We start from the raw sequence: 23,817 nt of genomic DNA on the forward strand, positions 1-23,817 counted from the left end.
AAGTCACTTCCCCACCAACACCATAACCTAACATTTGTTGAAACTGAAGACTTGTATACGAACTTTTACTTACTCTTAATTTTCTATACTGCTCACAAAAATTAGGGGATATTTTATAGCTTCATATTTGTTTTGAAACATCCCCTAATTTTTGTGAGCAGTGTACATTGAAACACCTGCATTCTATCCATCCTAATTATTATTCTAGAAGAGAAAATAATGGACTACTAGACATCTCTATGAAAGAGCCTTTCAAGACACAGTGTAGCAGAGTTTGCCATATGAGCATCATTTTTAAATGTAAAAAGTGCTGTTATCAAGTTCATGTCCATAGGCAGTTGAGGGTTAGGATAAAAGTTCCAGTGCACATTAGCAAAGACACTATGCTCTGTAAATCTGTTAAGCCATCCAAAAGGCACCATGGGGAAAATATAGCAAAAGTGTTAAATGGTTTCATAAAATGTCAGCAGAAAGAAAGGCAACATTTAAATATGTGTAATGCAAAAAATTCAATATTATAAATAAAATTATGTTGGAGGAGGCTATTAAAATAACATGGAAAGCAATTGTGGTATAGGACATACATTGTGATATTAGGATAACAGCAGGAAATAGAGCAAAATATAGAATATCACATTTAAACAAATAATAAGTGTTAATAAGATAATGGCATTGTGAATGATTTTACATTTCTTTTGTTTAACTGTAATTATAAATTTTACACATTACTTTAACAATAAAAAAAATTAATATCCTACCCACCTACTGTTGGGCTCTTGGACTGCTTCCAAGAGCTATTGTAAATAACATGACAGAGAACATAAGGGGGCATATAATCTTTCAAATTAGTGTTTTGGGTTTCTTCAGATAAATTCCCAGTAGAATCACTGGGTCATAAGGTAGTTCCATTTTTCATTTTTTGAGGTAATGCCATACTGCTTTCCACAATAGCTGGGTACAAAGGAGGAGATAAGGGGGATGAATGGTGATGGACGAAGGCTTGATTAGCAATATGGGGGGTGGTGAACATGCAATATGGTGTGCAGAGACGTGTTGTAGAATTGAACTGAGCACCTGAAACCTGTATAACTATGTTAACCAGTGTCACTCCAATAAAATCAATTAAAAAAAAAAGAAAATAATAAAATCATGGAATATTTTAATAGGAGAGGAAACAAAATGGCTTAAAATATGGTTTCTCTTAGCAGCTCTATCTCTTCTTCATATTCCTGTAGTGGCATAACCCTTTGCTTTGTCACTGAGTCTGGACTCCTTCAGGGCCTCCCCATGGATCAGTTCTCTCTTGCAGGTGCTGGCAGTGCCCGAGACAACCTGAGTTTGAATTGTAAAGACGCAATCACTAGATCAGTGATTCTGAAGTAGTGACTTTGCCTCTGAGTCTCAGTTGTCTCAACTGTAAAACAGAGCTAAGAAAAAGCATATACTTCATAGTACTTTCATGTTGGTTCAGTGAGATGACCGTTCACAGTATGTGGCACCTGCCTGGCACATGGCAAATGCTGAATAAAGTGAGCATGATGAGGACAGGACACAGTGATGGCAGTGGTGGTGGTTGTAGTGGAGGAGATACTGATAACAGCGATGAAGGTGATGGCAGTGGGAGGGTGGACACGATGGCGATGGTGGTGGTGAAGGTGGAGGTGGTGGCTGTGGGCAACAAAGGGGCCCTGTAACAAATCCAACCATAACCTCACAGGTTGATCTGGTCATAAAGTCTTAACTGGGCAGGTCATGGTGGGTAGTCACAGCCCAGGTATATATAAAGGTTATCTTTGCCGTAAACAAGCATTGTTCTTGTGCATCTAGGTTAACACACCTTTAAAGTGCCTCTTTCTCAGACCCCTAGGAGGTGTAACCACCCTCAAGAGAACTCATAATTTTGTTAACTATCCTATAATCCAATCATGGAGATTTCCCTGTCTTTCTTTCTCCCATATTCATATAATCTTCCTTATCCTTACATCCCTCCTTAATTCCAAATGTATAAAAGAAACTGCCAGCTGTCATTCTGGGAAAGACATTTCTCAGTCTTTTGATATATTGCTTCTAGGCATGTTCTCTGTTTGTCCCGCATAAACTCATAAAAATTCTACATGGGTTTGGACGTTCTTATGTTGGCATGGTAATGATGATGACAATGGTATTGGTGAATAAAAATGGTGTACATGGTGGTAGTGACAGTTGAGGGACTGGTTTTGGTGATGACAGTGATGGTGATGGTGGTGGTTGTGACCATGGTAGTCTAAGAGATCACTCACATTCTTTCCATGACTCCAATTATAACCGTGACTTTGCATGTTAAGGACTGATCCATTACTCAGTGGTGAGGAGAATTAACAAGGGTCCTGTGAAGCTCCCACGGGAACTAAGCAGTGGTCTGAGAAGGCCCATCCCAGAAAAATCTCTTATTCCTGATGGCCCTAAACAGGCTCATCACTCATTATGCACATGTAACCCAACATGCAAATCAAATTTTGCTGCAACTACTTCTCTTAACTCTTTCATCATAACTTCCTAAAAACATGAAATTCTATGACAGGCCAAGAGTTGCCTAAGGGCGTTGATGCTGTCATCTCACTGAAAGCTCACAGACATTCTATGACGTACATCTTCTAACAGCTCCACTTCTCAGATGAAAAAATTGAGACTCAGAGAGATGCTATCATTTGTGTCACTTACTCAGAGTGTTGCTGCTAAAAAATGCTCAACTAAGACTTGAACAAAGTTGGGCTGAGTGCAAAGCCATTGTTTAACCTCCACATCAAGACCTTAAACCCCAATGCCTCTGAGGAGATGAACATGGAATGTAAATAAGGCCATTTGGGGAAGCAATGGGGACTGTGCAGAGCAGTGAACCATGAGTTTTACCTAAAGATATTCAAATACACTTTTTCCCTAAATGCAAAACCAGTAGGCAGACTGTCTGACTGAATATTAAATTTTGCTCAGTCTTCAAGGAGTTATACTTGGTCTCACTTCCAACATGGTTTCCCTTCTCTCAACATTGGTTTCCCTTTTTGGTTCATGTTTCTCTCTCCTTCCAGAAACCTACTCTAAAATACACTGTGGAAATTACCAGCATAAAGAAACCTTATTTGGGCTCTTGCCAGTTGACTCAGTAGTAGTGTCATCCTGGCGTGTGGAAGTCCTGGGTTCGATTCCCAGTTAGGGAACACAGGAGAAGTGACCATCTGCTTCTCCTTCCCTCCCTCTCTCCCTTCTCTCTCTTGCACTCTTTTCCTCCTGTAGCCATGGCTCAATTGATTTGAGCACATTGGCTCCTGGTGCTAAGGATGGCTCTGTGGCGCCTCTGCCTCAGGCACTAAATATAGCTCGGTTGTGAGCATGGCCCCAGACGAGGGTTGCCAGGTGGATCTCAGACAGAGCACATGCAGGATTCTGTCCATCTCCCCTCCTCTCACTTAAATTAAAAAAAAAAAAAAAAAATAATAATAATAATAATAATAAAATCCTATATGGATAAGGACAATTCTTTTGAGATCTCATTTGCCACGAGTTTAAATAAAATATTTTTAATTTTTTATTTAGAAAATTAAATTTAATATGGGGACATTGATCAATAAGAGTACATAGGTTTCTGGTAAACATTTTGATAGCATTTGAACTATTGATTATGTTGTGTGCCCATCACCCAAAGTCAAATCATTTTCAGTCACTGCATATTTGTCCCTCTTTACTCCAGGGGAGACAATGTTTTCAAGAACCTCTGAGACCTCTAGCAATGCTGACTTAGGTTTGCTTGTTTGTTTGTTTTGTAAGCTACTCTACTGAGGTATATTGACATGTAAAAAGCTGTACATGTTTAATGTACACACCTTGATGAGTTTGGAGAAAAGTACACCCTGTGAAACTGTCGTTACCATCAAGGCCATAATCATATCCACCATCTATCTATTCAAGTGTACTCCCCTGTCCCCTTCATGATGTATGTGTGCATGTATATGTGCATAGCAAAAACACATAACATAAGATCCACCCTCTTAGTAAATTTTAAGTACACAATACAGTATTGTTAGTTATGGGCACTATTCTGTATAAGTAGATCTAGAACCCTGGTCGACAAACTGCAGTTCTTTGGCCCCTTGAGTGTGGCTCTTCCACAAAATACCATGTGCGGGCCCTACCTCGATAAGGAATGTACCTACCTATATGGTTTAAGTTTTAAAATTTTGGCTCTCAAAAGAAATTTCAATCATTGTACTGTTGATATTTGGCTCTGTTGACTAGTGAGTTTGCTGACCACTGATCTAGAACTTACTTATCTCTTAACATTGAAAAATTATACTCTTTAGCCATCTTCTCCCATATTTCCCTCTCCCCAGCCCCTGGCACCCACCATTCTACCCTCTGCTTTTGTGTGACTACTGTAGCTTCCACTTGTATGCAAGATCATTCAGTATTTGTCTTTCTGTGTCTGGCTGATTTCACGTACATGTCAAGGCTGATCTGCAGAGAATTTTGGCCATGACGCACTGTAGGAAATACATTTTGCACCAGAGAGATACAGGGAGAAAGAAAGAGAACTGAGCCAAGTTTCACAAATCAGTATTAACTATACTCAATCTCCAATATTTTATAACTATAGTCTTTTTGTTTCTTTTAAAATGCTGGTGGGTTTTAAAACCTACTAACTCAATTTCATGACCCCAATCCTCCACCACTGGGTCACAAGCGACTGGTTGAAATAAACACCAATCTGTAGAGACTTTGACTACAAATAAAAGAGATGAGCCTTTCCCTGTGAGCCCGGCACTGACTGTGCTGGTATGTTTATGGGGTTGAGGTGTGCGGTGGGTGAAAAAGAGTGGTAATTACACCTCAAGAAACTCACTCATACTTTTAGATCTTGTTTTCTCATTTTTAGTAACACCTGTTTCAGACTGTCTTGCACCTTTCTTAGTTAGTTTCTCTTAAGCTCTTTAATACATAATTCATCATCTTTTTGGAGCATATTAAAGCATTTCAGGCACCTTACCACTTAATGCCCACTCCTCACCCAAGCAGAGATGGGCAAATAGACGTGAGCCAGATGCCCGCAAAGCAGCTTTCAAGAAATAAAGCCACAGGACATGTAATGAGGTCTCCTTGAATATTTTTCCAGTGCCAGGACATTTTTTTTTAGACCCAAGATCACATATGAAACAGTATTATTTTTTTCCTACAGAAAGACACTGATCCAGTTCCTACTTACCCACACAGCGCAAACCCCTCGCCTCTCACCCAGCCGGGCAGCGTCTCAGAGCAGAGAGAAAAAGGAAGTACATAGCTTATTATCTTTAGCACCAGTTTCTCAAGGGGTCTTGTGGGTGGAGCAGGTTGGGGTGTTGTTGGGAGAGTTTGCAAAATGCAAGGGCCATTACATAGTACATTACTGAGGTATTAAAGTGCCTTAGAAAATGAACTTGGAAATGGTGATGGTGTCCAATGGGGGAATCAGGCAATGGACAGAGTGGAAATGTGCCAACTTCCACAGACACTAACATGAATTCAGCTTTGAGGATGCTCCTTAAGTTGTGAACTTAGTGAGACACTTGAAGGCCAGAGTATGGGAGAGAGTCAGTGTATCTACATACTACCCAATTTCCTTTTGTCCCATTCTCCCTCAGTTTACCACTTTGGGAAAGTGGTAGGCTTATATTCTTGGTCTTTGAGATGGGGTCACCCAACATAATCATACTTAACTACTTGGCTGATAAAATTCTTGACTGGTCTCATTAGCACAATGTCCTGAAATTTTTTCTCATTCACATAGAAGAATCTTAAGATGGGAAAATATGATAAATATCCTCTACTTTGACAAATCCAAATAAACACCCAATGATTTACTCCTTGTCTTGGTTTTATTACATTTATGAAATATTGCCTTACTATCTCTAAACATGAATATCTTCCTTTTTCAGTTTCCCATTTCTTTTATTTTCTTATTTTATTTTATTTTTTAGAGAGAGGCAGAGATAGAGAGAGAGACAAGAACATTGAGCTTTTCCTATATGTGCCCTGACTGGGGATCGAACCATCAACCACTGCTCCTTGGGGACAATGCTTCAGCCAACCCAGCTATCCAGCCAGGGATTAATTTTTTTATGTATTGATTTTTTTTAGAGAGATAGAGAGAGGAAAAGAGAGAGAGGGGAGGAGGAAGGGAAGCATTCATTTGTTGTTCCACTTAGCTGTACATTCATTAGTTGTTTCCCACGTGTGCCCTGACCAGGGATCAAACCTGTAACCTTGTCATTTCAGGAAGACGCTCTAACTGACTAAGCTAACTGATCAGGGCCCCCATTTCTTTTTATAAATTAGAACTGATGCAATAAAATATTTAAATTATCACCTAGATATAGTTGTCTAGGTGAGCTGGCCCTCAGCCCCTCCATGTCAGACTCAAAATGTTTGCTGCATGTGATACTCAACATGTTTCTTTTGCAGGGCAAAGGAAAAGGGTTTAAGCCTGTCCTTGTCGGCTGAGCTTAAGTGAAAACTGAATGTTAAACCGAAATGCCCAAACCAATAGTTCCTGAAATTCTGAGCATTCCATGTGCTTATCGCCTAATTCTGCCTGTGACATAATTTGCACAAACAGATGCCAGAATGCCCCTTCTTCATGTGCAGTCCTCCCATGCTGACTCTAAACTTGGCCACATGGTTGGCTTTGGTAAAGAAACAACTAACAGGATGCAAGCAGAGATTTGAAAAGTGCGTGCACATGGGGCTTGCCTTTCCCTCCTCCACTTGAAACCCTGAGATCACTCTGTGAATGAGCCTGAGCTAACCTTCTGGAGGAAGACCAGCCATGTGGAAGAGAAACAGTCTCACTAGTCAATAATCCAGAACTCTGGCTGCCAATCTGCTCGCCTCCACAATGTAGGAGTGAGGCCAGGCTAGATCATCCAACTCCCATTGACCTACCAACTGACCAGAAATGCCTGAAAGAGCCCATCAGAGACCAGAAGAAATATCTAGCCAACCCACAAAATCATGATCAAAATAATACAACCATTGTTTTAAGAAAAAGAAATTTGGTGTTGATTTGTTACATGGCCAAGGCTTATTAACATACTTCACAAAGTTGATAACTGGAACTTTAAGCAAACATAATCAGGAGGTTTCTACAGGAGGAGCTAAGGCTTGTGGAAGTTTTTACAACATAACTGAGAGATCCCTGTGGGAAGAACTCTGTGTTTATAACAAAGCTCTAGGGTTCTAGCTTCCCATTCCTTTCACTTTATTTTCCCTTCTAGACACCGTGGCACTCAGGCCATGCCAGCACACCTGGCTTGCAACCCTTTCTTTTTCCTGAATAAATCCTCTTTGGTGATGAAACCTAGCTGATATTATTTTTCAGTTGACAGAGTAAACTGGAAGGAGCACTTTTACACATATGTTTCAGGCATGGTACCACATGACTTCAGCTCCCATGCACAGCTGACTGGACATAGGAAGTGGCCCAGCAGAGAAGTCTGGTCTCTCTATTGGATGTTGACTGACCAATCTATCTGGCTTCTGGCTCTCTTAGAGAGTTTGAATTCTAAGCCACAAAGAGGGATACATACAAATAGTGGAGCCGTCAGGCAAGGGACTCTGTGGCTGACCTTCCTCTCCACTCCCGACTGCAGGTATCTCACCTTCCCTTGGTAGAGCAGGAGGCCATCACCATCAAAGAATTCTGGGCAGGTTCACAAACCCAGGGACAAAATACTCAGTCTGAGGACCAGAAGTGTGGCCACCTCTCAAACACTATCAAGCACGTAACAATTCACTTTGGGCCATTGTGCGAGAAACGGCTCCCCATCCTCCTCTACCCTGCTCTGAACTGGAAGGTTATCCTGTATGGACTGCCTCTCCCAGGCCCTCCTGTGCTCAGTCTTCAGCTAGGTTTGACCAACAGGAGCTGTGAACGAAGAAAAGAAACCTGGAGGAAAGAGAAAAGTGGGGATATTTCTCTTCTCAGGTGATTGGATTCTTCCGTCACAGGCTAAGGCCCTTTCTGAGTTTCTGTAACTGCTCCCTCTCTCTACCCCTTTAAGCCAAGGACTGATGAGTTCCCCCACCCACCATTGCTACTTCCAGGGTGCCCAACATCCTTTGTCAGTTCTCTCCGCCCCGCTGTGAGACTGTGATTTGTAATAAGAAATATATGACTGGTCTTGTTCTGTTTCTAGCACAGAGCTCCTAAAACTCTTGGAATTTCCTGAGTGATAAGTGCAATGCGAGCATCTTCTGTTAGAATATTTGGTCTTGTCTTCAGTTCCTGATATCACTTCAGAGCCATAAAGGTGAAATTGGTATCTGATAATTCATAGTAAGTCCCTTCCCACCACAACTGAGTATATGTTAATGAGGTGACCTTTGGGAAGTATCTAAAGATGGGGGCTGGTTGCCAGGGGAACCAACCAGGAATAAAATAAAGGGTGGGAACTGTCAGTATCCCCCCCCCCCCGCTTCCCCAAAGGTGCAAGGGACTAGAGGTTGAATCAATTATCAGCACCCAGTGATTTAGTCAATCATGCCTGTATAATGATGCCGCCTTAAAAAACCCAACAGAATAGGGTTCAGAAAATTTCTGGGTTCTGAACACGTGGAGATTGGGGGAGAGTGGTGACCAGAGAGTACATGGAAGCTCCTTTGCCAGATCCTTTGTACCTGGCCCTACACATCTCTCCCATCTGGCCATTTCTGGGTTATATCTTTTCATAATAAACTGGCTATCTAATAAGTAATACGTTTCTCTGAGTTCTGTGAGCTACTCTAGCAAATTAACAAAACTCAGGTGGAAGGCTCATGGGAACCTCTGAGCTGCAGTCAGAATATCAGCAGCACAGATGACAACCTGAACCTGTGATTGGCATTTGAATTGGGGGGTGGGGAGCAGTCTTGTGGGACTGAGCCCTTAACCTGTGGGATCTGACATTGTCTCCAGGTCGATGGTATCAGAACTGAGGTGAATTATAGGACATCTAGCTGGTGTTGAAGAATTGCTTGCTGGTATGGAAACATCCCCCCACACACACATTGGAATTGGGTTCAAACCCTTTTAACTGTCTGCACCTATATAAATAGTGTCTACTTAATCCTTTATCTGGGCCGGCTGCTTTTTGCCAAGTAGACAACTCATACACACACCTAGCACTATAACCAGCTCTACCCATCCTAACAAGAAGCCAACACTTTTTAATAATTGACAGAAGAGGAAGCCACATTTCAAAAGAAAGAAGGAAACATCATCTTCCACCAAACTGTGGGACCCCAACACAAACGTCAATGCCACTTCCTTCTTTGCCAGTCATCTAACAATTGTTTCTCAACAAACTAACTTCCCATTTCTTGAATTGGTGGTATTCCACAGGAGGAGTGGCTGAAAATATGGCAAAGTTGTTCCACCCTGTGAGAAGAGGCCACAAGAATCAGTAGAGCCCAGTATTTGTGCCCTATCAAAATGGCAACCTGGACTTGATGCCAAAAGGTCCAGGTGAGCAGCCCATAACAATGTTCTTTCCCATTCACTGGTTCACTGGAAATCCCCTAGAATCTTGCCCCTAGAATACACATTCGCTTTATTTATTATTTTATTTGTTGATTTTAGAGAGAGAGAAAGGGAGAAAGAGAGAAGCATCAACTTGTTTTTCCACCCATCTATGCATTCACTGGTGGATTCCTGTATCTGTCCTGATCCTCACCGGGAATCAAACCCACAACCCTGGAATATCAGGATGATGTTCTAACCAACTGTGCAACCTGGCCAACGCCATAGTCACTTTTGTTTCAAACAAACCTTTCATGCCAACTATCTTTGGTACTTGAGGTGGTTTAAAACATAGCCCACTGAATGTAAATTAGTGCAGTCACTCTGGAAAACAGTATGGAGGTTTCTCAGAAAGTTAAGAATGGAACTTCCACATGACCCAGTAATTCCTCTCTGGGGTATTTACCCCCCAATTTCTTAAACATTTATATGTACCCCTATGTTCACTGCAGCATTACCCACTGTTTCCAAGACATGGAAACAACCTAAGTGTCCACTGATGGATGGATGGATAAAGAAGATGTGATATGTATGTATAATGAAATACTACTCATTTATAAGAAGATAAAATACGTCCATGAATTGCAATACAGCCTGCCATTTGCAACAACATGGTGAATCTTGAGAGTATCATGCTAAGTGAAATATGTCAGATGGAAAAGGACTAGAATCATATGATTTCACTCATATGTGGAATGTTAAAGGAAAAGTAACCAAAAAGCAAAAGCAAATTTATAGATACAGACAACAGAATGGTGGTTACCAGATGGGGAAGAGGGTGGGGGAGGACAAAGGGTGTAAAAGGATTGAATATATGGAAATGGAAAGAAACTAAACTTTGGATAGGAAGTAGACAATACAGTACACAGGTGTCAAATTATAACCTTGTACACCTGAAAATTATACAATGTCATTAACCAATGTTACCCCAATAAATTTAATTTAAAGTAAATAAAATATGGCTCCACAAAGCTGAATGTTTTGACTATTCCAGGAGCCACTGAATTGTATACTTTAACATGGTTAAAATGGTTACTTGTATGTTATATGACTTCTCTTAATAAAAAATATTTTAATATAATAAATAAATACTGATCTCCTACAGGCTTAAATAGAGATCCTGGTTGACCTGTTTGGATTGGGGCAAAAGCCTATTTGTTCCTTACCCATGGATTTTGCTAGATGCTGTTTTCCATAAAAGCCATACAACATAGGCTTAGGATTTATCTCTATGGTAATCATGCAGTTATCACAACACTCAAGCTGCTGGTGGGGAGAGTAGGATGTACTGTAATTCACGCAAAAAAAATATGTATATTAACCCAAAGTTTTCATAACTGAAGCTTTATAAATTTTCTTTTCATTTTATGTAGAAATAAAATTAGAGAGTTGGCTGAAGATACTTAGGAATTATATGCAATGCTATTGAGAAAACATCAGAATGGACAAGGAGTAAGAAATCATAGTTGTTAAGACTTGGAGCACCAGATCATGGAGCAGATCAAGGGTCAGATAGCCCCCATGACCCACAGGAAAGGAACCAAGAGAACAAACATGCTGACCTCACTCTCTTCCCTTTCTCTGCTATGCTGTTGGAATCTCCCATTGGCCAAAATCCTTAGAAACCAGAAGCCAAGGAAGTCCACAGTCATACTCAGAGATGTCAGCATTCAAGCCAGTCACCGAATGGATTTGGAGGGGTCTACGGAAGATATCCAGCCCACTTAGCTATTCATTTCCTTGTTTATTGGCTCTGCCCCACCATTAGAATGTAAGTTCTGTGACAGGAAAGACAGTGTATGTCTTGTTTATTTTTAGTATCATATATGCAGTTTCTAGAGAGTAGATACTTAATAAATATTTGTAGGCGCCCTGACCAGGATTCACCCAGCAACTCTGTCTTGGGCCAATTTTGAAGTATGCCTGAGGCTGATGCTCTCAGACCAAACGCGTTATCCTCAGCTCGTGGGGCCCCACACTCAAACCAACTGAGCCACTGGCTGCAGAAGGGGAAGAGAGAGAGAAGTGAGGGGGGAGGGGTGGAGAAGCAGGTGGTGGCTTCTCCTGTGTGCCCTGACCAGAAATCAAACCCAAGAAGCCCACACGCCAGGCTGATGGTCTGTCCACTGAGCCACTGGCCAGGGCCAACAATTTCTTAACATCTCTAAGCCTCCTGGGTTTTCTTGCCCATGTGTTGCAGGGTGTTTTGGCTGGCCCAGACATAGAATTAGACAATTCTGGCAAATGATTTGGATACACCCTTATAACACCTCCAAAACCTGTATGAGTTGACATGCATAGAGGTTTTGAGAAGATTGCACTGGAGGGAAAAAAGAGAAAAGACAGAAGGGTGTATAGTCTATCCAGAAGACCTCAGTGTCTACAGGGAGGCCCCTAAAGTGAACAGAGAGAATGAGAGATGATGCCATAGCGTTTGAGTCAGACAGGAATCTGGGCTCAAGTACAATAGCTTAGGGGCCCAGAAGACAACGCAGCCCCTAGTGGGGGAACAAACCGGCTCTTAAAAAACAGGTCAGGCCTAACCAGGCGGTGGTGCAGTGGATAGAGCATTGGACTGGGATGCCGAGGATTGAGGTTTGAGACCCCAAGGTCGCCAGCTTGAGCGCGGGCTCATCTGGCTTGAGCAAAAAGCTCACCAGCTTGGACCCAAGGTGGCTGGCTCGAGCAAGGGGTTGCTTAGTCTGCTGAAGGCCCACGATCAAGGCACATATGAGAAAGCAATCAATGAACAACTAAGGTGTCGCAACGAAAAACTGATGATTGATGCTTCTCATCTCTCTCCATTCCTGTCTGTCTGTTCCTATCTATCCCTCTCTCTGACTCTCTGTCCTGGTAAAAATAAATAAATAAATAAAAACAGGTCAGAATGAGTCTCAGCAGTCAGTAGACTTGACCTGGTCGTAGATAGAGATCGCTGTGTGAGCTGGGCAGATGCCTGGGGAGGCATGTGAGGGGCCTGGACGAGGAGGCAGAGAAAAATGGCAGAAGCTGATGCTGAGCAGGAGCCAGATGGCACTTCACAACACCTACAAACTCCTGAGAAATAGGGAATAGGAAAGAATACACTCTGAGATCCTGTAGTCAAAAACTTCGCTATATAAACTGAGCTAGCTCATATTTGTAGCATAGACAGATGCAGCTTGAGAATTTCAAATTACACATACAATAAATAATTTTATCAACGTTGCAAATTATTCATGAAGTAATTTCAGAGAAGTGGTATATATGAAATATTGATTATAAAGTGATGTAATATTCAGGGGGAAATGGCAAGTACTATTAGGTGTTGTATGTTATAGACTTTCTTCTTTTTTTTCCAAATAATTTTATTTTTTTTAATGGGGCAACATCAATAAATATAGACTTTCAAAAGAGAAGGCATCCTCCTCCTAAGATCAGCATTAGAAATGTCTCCTGGTGACTTGGCCAGTCCCAGGTTCAATTCCCGGTCAAGGCATACAGGAGAAGCGACCATCTACTTCTCTCCCCCTCCACCCCGACTTCCCCTCCAATAGCCATGGCTCAATAGGGTCAAGCAAGTTGATCCCAGGTGCTGAGGATGGCTCCATGGCCTTGTCTCAGGCACTAAAATAGCTCAATTGCTGAGCAATGGAGCAATGGCCCAGATGTGCAGAGCATATCCCCCAGTAGGGGACTTGCTGGGTGGATCTTGGTTGGAGCACATGCCAGAGGCTGCTCTGCCTCCCTGCCTCTCACTTAATAAGAAAAAGAAATGTCTGCTGGCATTTTTTTTTTAAGGTAAAGCACTTTGGCCCTGGCCAATTGCTCAGTTGATAGAGCATCATCCTTATGCACTGAAGTCACAGGTTCAATTACCAGTCAGGGCACATATGAGAGGCAATCAATGAGTGCACAACTAAGTGGAAGAAGTTTATGCTTCCCCCCCCATATTCATTCTCTCTCTCTCTCTCTCTCTCTCTCTCTCTCTCTCCTCCAATCAATGGAAAAACTCAAAATATTAAAGACGAAAGAACTTTATTGAAGGTGTCTTGGCAAAAATAAAAGCCATTGCATTTTAGGCTCAATAAAGCTGAGTGGTAAACAAGCTCTAAGATCTTTTAGTAAGAGGAAGGCTTTACTCAAATCTCTAAGAAGTTTGCAGCATCATCAAACCATTTTTTAGAGGAGTTCCAAATCTCAGTATAATGAGCTTCAAACAATAAGACTGTTTTCATATTGGATGATTATGGGGATGAGGCAAAGTTGTCAGTATTATTGATGTCCATTCTAATTCCCTATTGGGGCCAGTGTGTCCCTTCTCCAGAAAATTAGCCTCAGCTTAACAGAACCTGTTAACACCTCCCCTCCACAAGAGCATCACATAGCCAATAACTGACTTGACACAGATTTAAAAGGCTGGTCCCCTTCCTCAAAATGGGACCGGTGCCAAGTTATAATGCATGCTCCCCAGCTCACTGGGATTAGGAAGGACCCAGGCCCTCATCCGACCCCATGCTTCTTTCACTCTCTCTTCTCAGAGCACTCCTTCAATAAGTCATGGGCACCGAAATCCTTGTCCCGGGCTCCGCCTTTAGGAACCTGACCTGAGTTGCATACTCTCATTTTAAGAATAGTGTTTGCACTGAAATTACTAGAGTGTTGTTAGTGGAAACTTAAACAAAAGGGTATTTGGAAGACTCTGCAGAATCAAGACATGGTGGTCCTATACCATCTGGGTCTGTGTAAGTGCACTCTGTGATATTTGCACAAGGACGAAATTGCCTAATGATACATTTCTCAGAACATATCCCTGTTGTTAAGCAACGATGACTGTATTTGTAAAAAACCAAGAGTCATCCTTCATGGTTTAGAATACCATAATAGTGTCCTATTTGATTCTCTTTCCTTGATACAGTCATTCAACAAATATTATTGAGTCAGTCTGTGAACCCAATCTTCTGTTATATTATGAGCATACAGAGATGAATGAGCCAAAAAACTAATGGGAAATCTGGTTATCACCCATAACATCTGATTATCACCCATTATGCTGAGTATTACAAATAACACACTGATAACTTTAGGTACAAAGGAACAGAATGTTAACACAGGGAGGCAACCAGATGACTTAGAACCCTCAGTTGAAAGCTTTTCTGTGAGTAGATCTTATGTTATCTTCTAACTACTATATTTCTAATGATTTTCTTCTTAACAGTTTTTCAATTTTTTTCAACTATTTTGATGTTCGGAGAAAAAGGCACATTGTAGGTGATCCATAAATATCACTTGAGAGAATGGGTCTGTATTTTTTGGACACCATAAATTATTTTACTTATAAGAGTATAAAGTTATTTCAATTCCTACCTATGAAACTTGAGAACCATGCAGATATTATTTATTTATTTATCTATCTATCTATCTATTTATTTATATTCAGTGAGAGGAGGGGAGGCAGAGACACACTCACACATGCATCCCAAACCAGGATCCATCTGGCAAGCCCACTAGGGGGTGATGCTATGCCTATATGGGGCATTGCTCCATTGCTCAACAACCATGCTATTCTTAGCACCTGAGGTGGAGGCCCATGAAGCCATTCTCAGTGCCTGGGGCCAACTTGCTCCAATCAAGCCATGGCTGCAGGGAGGGAAGAGAAAGAGAAAGAAATGAGAGGGTGAAGGGTGGAGAAGCAGATGGGCATTTCTCCTGTGTGCCCTGACTGGGAATCAAACTTGGGACATCCACACACTGGGCCGATGCTCTACCACTGAGCCAACCAGCCAGGGCCAAGATTTTAATCTGAATTTCTTCTCCCTCGAGTGGGGGCATGTGAGACCACAGGGATAAAGAAACTCAGGCTTCCAGGAGAAAGATGGTGACAGAGTAGGCGAACATTCCAACTGCCACCTCCCAGGACCAAGTTGGATTACAACTTAATTTAAGAACAATCATCTTGAAAAACCAACTTTGGACTAAAACTAAGAGGAATTTATAACCAAGGATCACCAAAGAAGCCACACAGAGACTGGTAGGAAGGGCAGAGACACGGAAAGGGCTTCCCCAATCCCAGGAGCGAGCAGCAGCCCGGAGGGACTCTCACAGCAAGGTGGGCTGCCCTGAGAGGTGTGGATCCTCAGCCCCAGGACCAGAGCCCTAGCCTCAGCTCCAGAGCCTAGAAGAGGCACCCAGACAGCATTTAGCTGTGAAAAGAGCCGAGTTTCTGTCCATGAGAAAGAGACACACCTCTCAGACACAGACTCTGTTTTAAAGGGCCCACACAGAAAACCTCGTTCATAGCTACGTACCCAGGGCTCTGGTGGGGGAGAGCTGAGAGGACTGGAGTTGTGGGAGGAGAGTGTAAAGTTGGAGGCTCAGGAAAAGACACTTTGGGGGACAAAAACTGGAACCCCTGTGCTGAGTCATACTCTAGTACTGCAGTCGCCATCTTTCTTGGGTGGAGCAATCCCCTCTGAGTGGCATCTGCCTGGAGAAAAGCAGCTGCTCTGCCCTCGGGAGTCTCTCCTACCCCAGACTGGCAAGAGGTTGTTCTGAGAGGCCAGGAAGCAGGGAGTGCTGTCAGTGACTCAGTTTTCTGGTGTTGAGAACAAAGCTCCCCCTACCCCACCCACACACACACACTCTTGAGTCTATGACTGATGCTTCCACCTCACAGAAGACTTGGTTGAATCTGTCCAGAGAGTGGGCAGACCACACCTCTGAGTCTCAGAGGCCACATCCACTGGACTCCTGGGGCCACACCCTATTGAAGTCTGTGAAAAAAGTCTGGACAGACTGACACCTGGGGCCGAGGGGCAGAACCACACCCACCACCCTTCCTAATCCCTGAATTGCTGCAGGCTTTCGACCAGGGGTCGAGAACCTTTTTGGCTGAGAGAGCCATGAACGCCACATATTTTAAAATGTAATTCCATGAGAGCCATACAATGACCCATGAATGTTATGCATTATCCAATAAAAATTTGGTGTTGTCCCGGAGGACAGCTGTGATTGGCTCCAGCCACCCGCAACCATGAACATGAGCAGTAGGAAATGAATGGATTGTAATATATGAGAATGTTTTATATTTTTAAGTTATTATTTTTTTTATTAAAGATTTGTCTGCGAGCCAGATGCAGCCATCAAAAGAGCCACATCTGGCTCGCAAGCCATAGGTTCTCGACCCCTGCTCTAGACTCTAGCATAGGTTTTTTCAGGGCTGAGCCTAACAAGCAGCCAGCAGACAGAGGCTGCAAGAGGTGGGACTCAGGGAAACTTGGCCATTTAAGCAGACTTTCCTCCAGGACCAGAGTGGATAAAAGCCAGCCTAGGCATGCAGCTAGGTATTTCCATGTGCACCTGGGCCCAGCAAAGGCAGCCACAAACTCTTAATTGCTTGTAGGTCCAAGAAGATTTAGGGCCAGTCACAGGCAGTGTCTCCCAATGGTCTGTGCTGGGATCTTGCTAGGGAGGCCCAGTGCTGGCACATCCAGGGGTCAGCTGCAGAAAGCATCGATTCAGGACCTAACAACCCTTGCTAGAGTGGTATCCTAAGGAAAAACACCTCACATCAGGCCCAGCCGAGGCGAATTCCAGCACAGCAGCCCATGTGCATTGGATAGGGTAGAGCTTCACAGTCAGCCAGCCTGGACACTGGATATTCTATTCTGCTAGGCTAGATTCCACAGAAGGGAAGGGAGAGAGATTTGGAGTATGAACATTTAAAGTGTGGTCCCTGTGAGTCTATTGTTGGATCTGGTTAAGGGGCTTAGCCACTTTTGGGAGGGGCACAGTCAGCCCCAGGAGAAGGCTCTCTCAGTCTTCCTCCCTGAGACCGGAGTCTCAACAGCTGAAAGAACTTCTGCAGAGGGGACTGTCAGCCACACTCAGTCTGAAACTGCTGCTCACCTTATTGGGGAAAAATAAAATTTGAGTTTCCAGCAGTGCCTGAGGGATCAAGCTCTGGAGTAGGGGCCACATTCCCTGTACTGAGCTCCTGACCAAAAGACTCCTGGACTGAGGTGTCCCACAAACGTTGTTTTCACAACCTCAGCTGCCGTAACCCACTAAGTGTACAATCTGTAGAGGGGTTGGTTGGATGAGGCCAATCTGAGCCCACACTACAGTCTTACTACAGAAGATTCTGTGAGAAGATCAGGCAGCTGCAAGAGAAGGAGGAGAAGCTGAAAAGTGGAGACAAAGCTTACAGAGTTTGGGGCTTTTATGGAGCTGTTTTCATCTCTAAGCAAGAGGAAACTGATCCTTATACACAGGATGGCCCCTCTCACAGTATCCAGGCACAGAAAATGCAGATATAGTGAAAAGTGCAGCAGCTGCAGACTGGCAGCCCACAGTGGGTTACAAACAACAGCTGATACCAACCCAAGAAGAACCAGAGCCAACACTACTGGTAGTGGGTGGCAGACAGCACCAACCCTAGACTCAACTACCTACACAAGCAGCACACCCAAAGGTGGAGTCTGGTAGGCACCAGACACTGTGAAGAATAAATATGCCCAACAGGACAGATATTGCACAGTGTGTAATACATATAATCAAGGGTGACCCTTAGAGCCAGCCAGCCTGAAGGGATAAACATACCCACAAAAATACCAACTGCATCTAATACTCATATACAACAAGAGGGAAAACAGTGCCCTCAAGAAGCATTCCTAGCCCTGGCTGGTTGGCTCAGCGGTAGAGTGTCAGCCTAGCGTGCGGAGGACCCGGGTTTGATTCCCGGCCAGGGCACACAGGAGAAGCGCCCATTTGCTTCTCCACCCCTCCGCCACGCCTTCCTCCCTGTCTCTCTCTTCCCCTCCCGCAGCCCAGGCTCCATTGGAGCAAAGATGGCCCGGGCGCTGGGGATGGCTCCTTGGCCTCTGCCCCAGGTGCTAGAGTGGCTCTGGTCACAACAGAGCAATGCCCCAGATGGGCATAGCATCACTCCCTGGTGGGCATGCCGGGTGGGTCCCGGTTGGGCGCATGCAGGAGTCTGTCTAACTGCCTCCCCGTTTCCAACTTCATAAAAATACAAAAAAAAAAAATTCAAAGTCAAACAGCACTACCTAATACACAGACAAAATGGGTAGACAGAGAAATGTGACCCAAATGAATCAACAAAAGAAATCCCCAGAAAAATAACTGAATGAGATGGAAGTAACCAAAATACCAGATGTAGAGTTTAAAACAATGATTTCCAGGATGCTCAAGGATCTTAGAGCAACAATGAATGGACATAATGAGCATCTAAATAAAAAGATAACAAGCATCAAAAAGGACATTGAAATCATAAAAAAGAACCAGTCAGAAATGGCAAATACAATACCAGAAATGAAGACTGCACTAGAAGAAATTAATAGCAGGCTGGATGAAGCAGAGGATCAAATCAGCAATTTAGAGGACAAGATAAATGAAAGTGAGTGACGTCATGGAAATGGCGCCGTGAGAAGCGCGTCCGACAGCTCTCCCCTAAATCACAATAAATTTATCAACTAGAAACAGAAAAATTTATCCTCGGAGCATTCCGGAGTTCCACACAAACTGAAAGCAAAAGGACTGTTATCACTTGAATCTGAGAGATGAGGGTGTGGAGGAAGCTACCGCAGCAGCGACGCTCATTCAAGCCGCGAGGGAGTGCTCCTGCGGTGAGTCAGCCCATATACTTGGGAACCGCGAGCCGCCGCGAGCGGCCGACGCGAGCCGCCACCGCGAGCCGCCGCCGCGAGCCGCCGCCGTGAACCGCCAACGTGAGCCGCCACCGCAAGTGGCCGCCACGAGCCGCCGCGCGCGCGCCCGGTCCGGTTGAGCACCGCTGACGTTCCCAGCGGCCCGCACACTGCGAGTGGGGGTCGCCGGCCACCGGTGCCCGGAGCGCCCCATTCGCGCGCATGCCTTGGGCATTCCACGCGCCCAGGGCGCCCTGCTGGCCCGCACACCCAGGGGGCTCCATTATCCTGCGCCTGGTGCGGTCCAGCCACCAGCGGCGGGGTGAGCGGGAGAGGCTTGGGAGATTCTCTCCGTGGGCGGGGCACCTCACCCAGCCATTCAAGCTAACAATCAAGCATTGGGGGAGGGGCACGTGCAGGCAGCCTAAAATACCTTCGGAAGCACAGCTGCGACCCAATCACTGAAATTAGCTTAACCCATGAAATCTGCGCACCCTCGGTTCTAATTGATAAGATCTCTCTCAGTTCAGCGATCCAAGACAAGAGGCGTGATATTTTTTAGTGCCTCTCGCTAAAGGGGCGGGGGCAACTTCTGATTGATAGAGCCTCCATATTCAGGGATAAACGCTAACAAGAAGGACTTGGCAGATAATAAGGTCTATACTACACTAGTCGTAAGCAGAGACCAGTGCCTCTTCTTCCCTGCAAAAACAGGCTACAAAGTGTGGAAAGCCTGGGTTGAGAGGTCCAACTAAATGATAGGCGCTGAACAGTCACCTTGACAACAATTGACTCCCATCCCCGCCTGATTACACTGGAGGCCCTGACTGTCAGAGCCTTTCCCAAAGCCTTGCACTGAGTGGGGATAGAGTGGGGATTTCCCAGCTCTTTGAGCCTCTTACTCCCCAGGCAGAAGCAGTTGCAGCCTTATAGCTGGATCACCAGGCTGCTAATTCAGAAAGGGGGGACTAGGAGAGAGAATCCAGGAAAGCAAACTCTCTCATCGTTGGACCCTGCAAACGCCAAGCCTTGACTACCAGCAAGACTAAAGCCAATTATATGACATTGCCATAGAATCCCATCAACTGCAAATCCCTACCTAAGAGTGACACAGGGGCAGAGCCTGGGGTACAGAGTCACCGACTAGGAAGAGGGAGAGAAAAGAAAAAGGAAGAAGTTAACCTCTCAAAATCAAGAAAAACCCACAGACTTTACAACTTGATCCACTAATTTTTGTTGTTGTTGTTATTGTTGTTGTTTGTTTCTTCTATCTTAATGCCTTTATTTCCTCCACCTCGGTCCTTCTATTCTCTGCCCATCTTATGCTTCCCCTTTCTTGAACTACACTACCCATGAGTGTTGCATTTTATTTTTCTTCTTCATCCTCACCCTCCTTTAAGGTTATACTCCAAAACACTTAACTCTCACTCTCTCCTCTTTTGTTTATTTTTTGTTTGTTTTTTTGTCTTGCTTTATTTTGTTTTTTTCTCCTCCTATTTTATTTCTTCCTTCGTTTTTCTCTTTTTCTTATTTTTTCCTTTCTATTCGTTTTTTCTTTTCTCATTTTACTTTCCTCCCATATAATCCTCAATCACGAACAAATTAGTTAATTTGGGACTCAAGGCTTTTTTTTGGCTTTATTTCTCTTTTTTGCTTTTGTTTTTTTTTTCTTTCTCTTGTTTGTTTATTTTTGTGGCATTTTGGGTCCTACCAACCCAAGGTCTCCATTGTATTTAGTCTTCGCTCCACTTAATACAACAGATTTTTACTTATTATTTTTATTTTTTCTTCTTTATTATTCTTTTTTGGTCCTTTTTTCTGATTCCCTCTTATCCCTCTCATTATATCTCTTAGTTGACCATCACTTACAAGCAAATCATCTTATGCTTGTCTAAGATTTTCTTCCTTTTTTTTTTTTTTTGCATTTAGTAGGTCCCTACTCCCTTTTTTTTGCCCCTTGAACTCTTCACCCCAAATCAGGCCCTCCATTATAGGCACGATATTTCCCTGAGGAGGGGAGAGGAGGGAAAGAGAAGAGAGAAAAAAAGGGGGAAATAATAAATTATTACTGTTTTTTTTTGTGGGGTGTTTTACCTTTTTTTTTTTTCTTTTTACTCTTTATTAATTCTAATTAGTGCTATCAATAAGACCACCCTCAGATGCCAATAAGAAAGAGGAAATCGAATATTATGGATACAAAAGAAAGAGAGGTAACACAAATAGATGTGGAAAAATCTATGGAGAAAAGATTTAACATATTGGAAGCCTTGGAGCTAAATGACAGAGAATTTAAAATAGAAATCTTAAAAATACTCAGAGATATACAAGAAAACACAGAAAGGCAATATAGGGAGATCAGAAAACAACTCAATGAACACAAAGAATATATTACCAAGGAAATTGAAACTATAAAAACAAATCAAACAGAAATGAAAAACTCAATTCATGAGCTGAAAACGAGGTAACAAGCTTAGCTAACAGAACAGCCCAGATTGAAGATAGGATTAGTGAAATAGAAGACAAACAACTTGAGGCACAACAGAGAGAAGAAGAAAGAGACTCAAAAATAATAAAAAATGAGAAAGCCCTACAGGAATTGTCTGACTCCATCAGAAAGAATAACATAAGAATAATAGGTATATCAGAGGGAGAAGAGAAAAAAAATGGAATGGAGAATATACTCAAACAAATAATAGACGAGAACTTCCCAAACCTGTGGAAGGAACTAAAGCCTCAAATTCAAGAAGCAAACAGAACACCAAGTTTTCTTAACCCCAACAAACCCACTCCAAGGCACATCATAATAAAGATGACACAAACCAATGACAAAGAGAAAATTCTCAAGACAGCCAGGGAAAAGAAGAGTACAACATATAAAGGAAGGCCTATTAGATTATCATCAGATTTCTCAGCAGAAACTCTACAAGCTAGAAGAGAGTGAACCCCAATATTTAAAGCCCTGAAAGAGAGGAACTTTCAGCCAAGAATACTATACCCATCAAAGCTATCCTTCAAGTATGAAGGAGATATAAAAACATTCACAAATACAGAAAAGATGAGAGAATTTATCAACAGAAAGCCCCACTCCAGGAAATACTAAGGGGGTTTTCCAACCAGATTCAAAGAACAAAAGAAAACAACACCACAAGTAACAGCTCCACCAAGAACACAATAAAACCAAACTTAAACTGTGACAACAAAGGAAAAAAAGGGGGGAGAGGATGGAGATTAACAGTAGCAAAGGACGATGAAGTGCAGAAATACTTATAAGATAGGGTACTACAATGAATATGGTAGGTACCCTTTTCATTACTTAATGGTAACCACCCTTAAAAAAACCACCACAAAAACACTTGACTTAAAAAAGGTAGCAACAGAGGAAAGAAGTATGGAACAAAAACAAACAAAAACAAATGATAGAAAAACAAAAGAGAAGAATCAAACTAGATTCAAAACTAACAGAAAGCAATTTATAAAATGGCAGTAGGGAACCCACAAGTGTCAATAATTACACTAAATGTAAATGGATTAAACTTACCAATAAAAAGACACAGAGTAGCAGAATGGATTAAAAAAGAAAATCCAACTATATGCTGCCTACAAGAAACACATCTAAGCAACAAGGATAAAAACAAATTCAAAGTGAAAGGCTGGAAAACAATACTCCAAGCAAACAACACCCAAAAAAAAGCAGGCGTAGCAATACTCATATCTAATAATGCTGACTACAAGACAGAAAAAGTACTCAGAGACAAAAATGGTCATTTCATAATGATTAAGGGGAAGTTGAATCAAGAAGACATAACAATCCTTAATATATATGCACCAAACCAAGGAGCACCAAAATATATAAGACAGCTACTTATTGACCTTAAAACAAAAACTAACAAAAATACAATCATACTTGGAGACCTCAATACACCGCCGATGGCTCTAGATCGGTCATCCAAACAGAGAATCAATAAAGATATAGTGGCCTTAAATGAAATACTAGAACACCTGGATATGATAGACATCTACAGGACACTTCATCCCAAAGCGACAGAGTATACATTTTTCTCTAGTGTACATGGAACATTCTCAAGAATTGACCATATGTTGGGCCACAAAGACAATATCAGCAAATTTAGAAAAATTGAAATTGTACCAAGCATATTTTCTGATCATAAAGCCTTGAAACTAGAATTCAACTGCAAAAAACAGGGGGGAAAACCCACAAAAATGTGGAAACTAAACAACATACTTCTAAAAAATGAATGGGTCAAAGAAGAAATAAGCGCAGAAATCAAAAGATATATACAGACAAATGAAAATGAAAATACGACATATCAGAATCTCTGGGATGCAGCAAAAGCAGTAATAAGAGGAAAGTTCATATCACTTCAGGCCTATATGAACGAACAAGAGAGAGCCGAAGTAAACCACTTAACTTCACACCTTAAGGAACTGGAAAAAGAAGAACAAAGACAACCCAAAACCAGCCGAAGAAAGGAGATAATAAAAATCAGAGCAGAAATAAATGAAATAGAGAACAGAAAAACTATAGAAAAAATCAATAAAACAAGGAGCTGGTTCTTTGAAAAGATCAACAAAATTGACAAACCCTTG

At 42.6% G+C, this 23,817-nt stretch overlaps 1 protein-coding gene across 3 annotated transcripts in view; it reads right to left on the minus strand.

The window, feature by feature from the left end:
• The window catches only part of ADGRE1 (adhesion G protein-coupled receptor E1), an 84,200-nt gene that overhangs the window by 48,031 nt on the left and 12,352 nt on the right, over positions 1–23,817 (minus strand). The window contains exon 1 of one of the 3 annotated variants that reach the window (XM_066253359.1): positions 5,234–5,270. The exons of the other annotated variants lie outside the window; for them this stretch is intronic. The gene's annotated coding sequence lies outside the window, so the exon portion shown is untranslated. Of the gene's footprint in view, positions 1–5,233; positions 5,271–23,817 lie in introns of those variants that run through there. 3 annotated transcript variants of the gene reach the window in all.

This window comes from Saccopteryx bilineata, chromosome 1 (genome assembly GCF_036850765.1).
Source record: "Saccopteryx bilineata isolate mSacBil1 chromosome 1, mSacBil1_pri_phased_curated, whole genome shotgun sequence".
NCBI lineage: Eukaryota > Metazoa > Chordata > Mammalia > Chiroptera > Emballonuridae > Saccopteryx > Saccopteryx bilineata.